This window comes from Carya illinoinensis, chromosome 10, assembly GCF_018687715.1.
Source record: "Carya illinoinensis cultivar Pawnee chromosome 10, C.illinoinensisPawnee_v1, whole genome shotgun sequence".
Taxonomy (NCBI): Eukaryota; Viridiplantae; Streptophyta; class Magnoliopsida; order Fagales; family Juglandaceae; genus Carya; species Carya illinoinensis.
In genome coordinates this window covers 8,924,735-8,930,979 of record NC_056761.1, presented here as the reverse complement: position 1 = coordinate 8,930,979, position 6,245 = coordinate 8,924,735, and the positions used below count along the sequence as shown (strand labels likewise).

General features: G+C 32.3%; 1 long non-coding RNA gene across 8 annotated transcripts; it reads left to right on the top strand.

Annotated features, from left to right (window-relative positions):
• The first annotated feature begins 260 nt into the window (after nt 1–260).
• On the top strand, nt 261–3,567 carry LOC122278850. Of its 8 annotated transcripts, XR_006229362.1 has the most exons (8): nt 262–720; nt 950–1,039; nt 1,640–1,732; nt 1,829–1,992; nt 2,078–2,162; nt 2,619–2,757; nt 2,856–2,954; nt 3,052–3,567. It is a non-coding gene; the product is annotated as an uncharacterized LOC122278850 (long non-coding RNA). The 8 variants fall into 8 exon arrangements; XR_006229359.1 differs by having other exon boundaries at nt 261–720; nt 2,619–2,954; XR_006229356.1 differs by having other exon boundaries at nt 2,856–3,567.
• The last annotated feature ends 2,678 nt before the right edge of the window (nt 3,568–6,245 follow it).

Genomic DNA, 6,245 nt, shown 5'->3' with positions numbered 1-6,245 from the left:
CTTTGAGTGAATTTTATATAAGAGTGTGAGTCCTATTAAAAATGTAAATAGTAGTAAATTTAAACGTATAAAGTAAGTTGATATATGTTTAATTTTTTTATAAAAAGTTGAAAAAATAGTAATAATCTTCAATTGAGATGAAATAAGTACTTGTTTAGGATGTGAGTATTCTTATCCAAAACGTAACCGTAGGTCCGTAAGGGTCTTTCGTGGGCCGGATGGCTAACCCATTTCATACTAATTATAAGGTTCCAGTGAAAAGGCAAATAAAAATTGCAGAAAGGATATCCTAGGATTGCAAGTTCATGGTTCTGCTGATATCACATTTCCGTGTAGAAAAATTCTATTCACAATCCTTTTAATCTCTTTCTTCTGATCATTCTCTTGCGTGGTATCAAATACGATGCAAGGATGAAGGCAAAAAAAAAAAAAAAAAAAAAAGATAAGTAACACTTCTCTATTACATAATTCAAATTGCAGTTGTGGTAATTGATATGTCACTATTCCTTGAAAAATAGGTTCTGGAAGTAGCTCCGACAAAAATTAGAAACAGTAGCTCTTGTTGTTGGTGCTTCACCGGGACATAAAGGCATAACTGTGGACAAATCGGTGGAGTTCTCATTTGAAGAGCTTGCAAAGTCTACAAATGACTTCAGTCTGGATAATAAGATTGGGCAAGGTGGCTTTGGATCGGTTTTCTATGCAAAACTAAGAGGAGAGGTTTGTTTTCCTGCTCTCTCTCTCTCTCTCTCTCTCTCTCTCTTTTTTCTCAGACCATTGAGTATGTACGATGGACCCCATTAGCTTGAAAGTAAGAGAAAAAGGTCAACAGGCATCTTCTGATGCCAAAGTAAATTTTCTTGGGATTTTTGGAATATCCATACCAAACTCAACCCTTCTGTGAAAGATTGAATGGCTCATGACTCTTTCTAATTCCCACATCATGCAGAAAGCTGCAATTAAGAAGATGGATATGCAAGCATCAAACGAATTTCTTGCTGAACTCAAGGTTTTAACACATGTCCATCACTTGAACCTGGTATTATATTATTCACTCTAATTTTTAATCATGATTTTAATTCCTTTAGTATAAATTAACGTTAAAACATTTAAAATATGTTCGACAGTTGGACAAGGTCTTATGCCGACTTGATTAGAGTAGATTAATTGTACGTTAGTAAATTCATCAAAAAGTTGACTTTTGATCTTTAATTTGTTGTTGGATTTAGTGCCTTGACCAATTGTTCCAATCATATAGTTGCTGATCATGTTTTATATTCAAAGTTAATGCACGACAAGCTATCCACTTTTTGTCTAGGAGAAAACTGGCTTCGACTTTGGCACAACTGATAACTATCAGAAGATTTTTTTTTTCAAAGAGAAATGCTGTCTTTTTTGATAGATTATATATTCTGCAGTCGTAATATTATATATTAGATGGCTGTCCATTTAAGCGGTTAACATATAAAATCACTTAAAATGTATCATTTTTGTAAGTTTGGCTGAAGATAAGTCTTTACAACATTTGTATTAATATTATTTTGTCAAACAAGCATTTTGGTCAAACATGTATTCTCTATGTATGATTGTTTATTTAATTTCAAGTTACTTTGAGGTTCTAAGTAGAAATTTCATGCAGTTCGATTGATAGGATATTGTGTTGAAGGCTCCTTATTTCTAGTTTACGAGTACATTGAGAATGGCAACTTAAGTCAACATCTGCGTGGCTAAGGTGAGAAGGATAATGTATCTTGAACACCTTAAAACTGTATCTAGCATTACTCTTTCTATAAATTTTTGTTCTGCATGTTTTTATATTGTACTTTAGATTTTTCAGGGAGGGAACCATTGCCATGGTCAACTAGAGTTCAAATTACATTGGATTCAGCCAGAGGACTTCAATATATCCTTGAGCATACTATTCCAGTTTACATCCAGTACCGTGATATTAAAGCAGCAAATATATTAATAGACAAGAACTTCCGTGCAAAGGTTGTAAAAATGCCTGTCTTCCTGTTGTAGAATCTGAAATAACTTTCTGTAATCTAACCTCTTATTTTTTGGGTAGAGGTTGCAGATTTTGGGCTAACAAAACTCGCTGAATATGGAAGTGCTTCTTTGCACACACGTCTTGTGGGTACATTTGGATACATGCCTCCAGAGTAAGTTTTTCATTTCATTTATTTGGTTAGTCTCTCTAAGTAGCACATGCGCATTTTAATATTACAAACTCAGTGTCCTCTATCTTATATATCCATCAATATGTTATCTTTCTAAATTTGAGAAATGATATTTGGAGTCCTAAAGTGTGCAAGCTCCACACATTCTCTTTGAAAAAAATAGGTAAATCTAAAACACACATGAAGAAATGATTTTTTTTAATGGTGGACGTCACATTTTCTCAAATGGAGTGCATTGGACTTGCATACCTTAAGACTGTATTTATCATTATTCAACATTTTCTACCGTTAGATGCTCCGACATTTCTGTTGCTTTTTTGTAGACTGGTAGCCTTTGATTAGCAAGTTTGGCTGCATGATGTGTAAATAATTGGGAGCACAATATTTGGTATATATATGCCAGAAACAGCAAAGCTGATTACAGCATTTTGTTTGCAGATATGCTCAATATGGTGATGTTTCCCCCAAGATAGACGTATATGCTTTTGGAGTTGTGCTCTATGAACTAATATCTGCCAAAAAAGCTATTGTCAGGACAAACGAATAGGTTCCTGAAGCAACAGGACTTGTTGCCTTGGTTGCTTTCCACTCCCTCCCCTTACTTTCTAGTTGTGATATACCTTGGAAAATCTTTCTTAATTTTTATTTGAGAATTTACCCAAGTTGGTAATGCAGTTCGAAGATGTTCTTAGCCGGCCAGATCCAAAAGAAGATCTTCATAAACTTGTGGATCCTAGGCTTGGTGATAATTATCCACTAGACTCTGTCAGTAAGGTGATCCATCTAATTCAATAAATATATATACATGGGGACTGGTAATCTTTTGTCCTCTTAAAGTCATCTGTGGCTGATTTTGTTGCGGATGGCTCAGCTTGCCAAAGTTTGCACACAAGAAAATCCACAACTAAGACCAAGCATGAGATCTATCGTAGTTGCGCTAATGACACTTTCATCTTCCACTTAGGACTGGGTATTGGTTCTTTCTATGAAAATCAAGCTCTGGTCCATCTGATGCAGGAAGGTAGCTCATGAAGAAGCCAGCAATGTCTTGAAAAATGACCTCATTAAGACAAAGAGACAAAGCTTAAATCTTTGTTTTCTGATGTCTATAGATCTGTAAAATGCAAATATCAAAAACCAAGTTCGGTAGAGAATTTTAGAGAAGGTGGGGGATTGGTTTATGAAATTGTTTCAATTTCTCTAGATTTTTGTTGTGCTACGTAACATTCATCCTTAGCCTTTTGCCCTCGTGAATATATGTTTTTCTCTACATATTTATTCAAGGGAAAATGATGTTGTGCAGCTCGGGCAGTACTGCTTAAGTGTATTACTTGGGAAAAAAATATTCTTTTTTTACTTAATGATTAAAAAAGTAATTTTAAGTGTATTGATGTATTTTTTTTTACTCACTAGTTAAGAGAGTGATTAAGAAATGTGAAAAGAAAATTAAAAAAAACAGTAACTAGGCCGCATGCTTAGCGGTAAGACTCAGGCGGCATAGTAACTGCATCCTTTATAAGTGGAGACATAGAGATGAGGATTCCAAGTTCTTTGACCTCAGCTATTTTCTTCCTACCATCTGAATCCATATTGCATTTGATTGAAGATGGCATTGAGAAAATATTTTCAATTCCGTTTCAGATGCTAGAAAATTTGAAGGCATCTTGTGTAATATTATAGCACGAGTCATGCGTACGTTTCTCAAACACACGAGAAACACTTGAAGAATTTTTTAATAATAGTAATAAATCAACCACTAATTTTTAATCCGAGCATCTCCAACTCATTATCTCTACTAATTTAATATTGTTATTTGTTAGATTAAAAATGCGCGTTCATATGCTACAATTCAAAGGATGATAATTTAATTCGAGTTAGTTGAAGTTTCGCTATACCTAACAAGAGGTGCTTATTGTTTAGCTTCTCTCACCATAGTTGTTAGCTAAAGATTTTTAATAAATCTTACACGTGAAATAGTTTGATTGATTTTGTTGTATTTAAAGATTCAATAATTAGAAATGATATTTACAGTCATAAAATTTACAAGCATTGTACACTTCTTTTAAAAAATTATTTATATAAAAAATTAATTTTTTAAATTTAAACTTTATTTTTACGTGATGAGAAATGTTTGAGATCTCGATAATGGGTCTCGAGTATTTCTTCTAACATTTTGTTTTACTTAATAAGTAAGAAAGTATTTTTAAATAATGTTGTGAATTTTATTTTATTTTTAAAAATGTTTAAGAGTACTTAAAAATATACAAAATAAAAAAAAAAATTATAGTTATCGGATCCAAATTTGGTAGCTGGTCCGTTGCTGACAACAGCTACTGAAGTCTGAAATAGCTCGCAGTTAATAGTACAGATACGAAGTGGACTAAAACTAGAACACTGTACGGTGGTTACGTTTGGTGCAGCCATCGCTCTTTACAAAGTCAATTCTCAATGGTGGGCCTCTCGCTCGGGATGGGCCATTTTTCAATTAATATTATTCTTTATTTTATTTTATTTTTATATCTAATTACAATAATATCAATTGTATATAGTTACTTTCTATTTGAAATAAAGTTGTAAAATAATTATAAATAAAAAATTATTTTTTCAAAACTAGTGTGTAGAGCATATATAGTAAAGTGCTTATATGACATAACTTTATTTGAAAAATAAATTCTAAAATTTGAATTTAACAAATGAAATATTGTCATTTAACGACTGCTAATTATATGCTTTACACACTGATTTGAGAACAACAACTCTTATAAAAGAGTTGTAGATTTTATAATCCAATGTAAATAGAATAAAATGTGATTGATTTTATAGAAAAAGTAAAATTTTATACACAACACTACTATTTCTTTTTATCCAACTATATGAGATGTGGTAGAATTATCACCCTTAGATAATAAAGAGTCATCTAATAAATATGTCACATATTTTAAAATGGAATACAAATAAGGTGAAAATATAGCGTATAGTATTTTTCATTAAAGAATGAAACTATACCCAAGTCTTAACTTACTTGTAATTCGGATAATTTTTTTTTTAATAAAATAGATGTCGTGTACATATTTATTGATATTATATATGTTTTAATATAATGTGATTTGTCTTATCGTATGTGGAAACATATGACAAATGTAACAATCAAATCATTAAGAAAATAGCAACTTGGCTACATCACCATGGCCAATTGGTAACAATGAAACAATTAAAACACATCATCCACTTCATAATAAATTAAAGTGGAAAACACAAGTTGCTTCATCCTCTGAAATTTTGTATCACAGCATGCAATGAGCTGACGGATAACGATGTTTTTCAACTTATCCCCATTGCATATGGATCCTGGATAACCAAATACATATGGAGACTAATCAAGCATCTGATGAGAAGTTAGATATTATACTTATAAGCCGATTTAAATAATAGGAATGAAGTGATGAAAAACTTCCTAAAATCTTAATTCCAACTATAGAAACTAAAGTAAGATAAAAATAGATATTATTAATTATTTTATTATTATTATTTACATATTTTTTATTATTTTATATTATTATTTAATATTTTATTAATATTTTTTATTACTATTTACATAATATCTGATAGCATCTCACTTCTCAAATGCAAATTAAATAAAAAATTTTGAAATTGAAAGTCAAACATAAAAAGTCTTAAGGTAGAAATAGTTGATAAGAATTGAAAGTTAAACATTCATATATTATTAATAAAAAAAAATGGGAATTGACTAGGATTTAATAGGGTTGTTAAGCCTGTTATGACCTGGAGCCCCAACGGCCGCGTTTAGAACCCGTGCGCCGCTCGCGTCGAACTGCGCGTACGCAGTCCGTCTGCACTTTAACCACCCACGCAGCAAACGCAATCTCCACGCGGCCAAACCCTAACCACTACGGAAGTAACTTTTTCTTTTCTTCACTCGCCCCCGTCACCTCCCACCTTCTGCATATCTCATTGGCTCGTGTAATCCAAACTCCAACAACCGCAATTGAGATAACGCCTCTCCAACACGGAAACCCACGCAGAAAAGTAGCCGTTGTTGCCCAC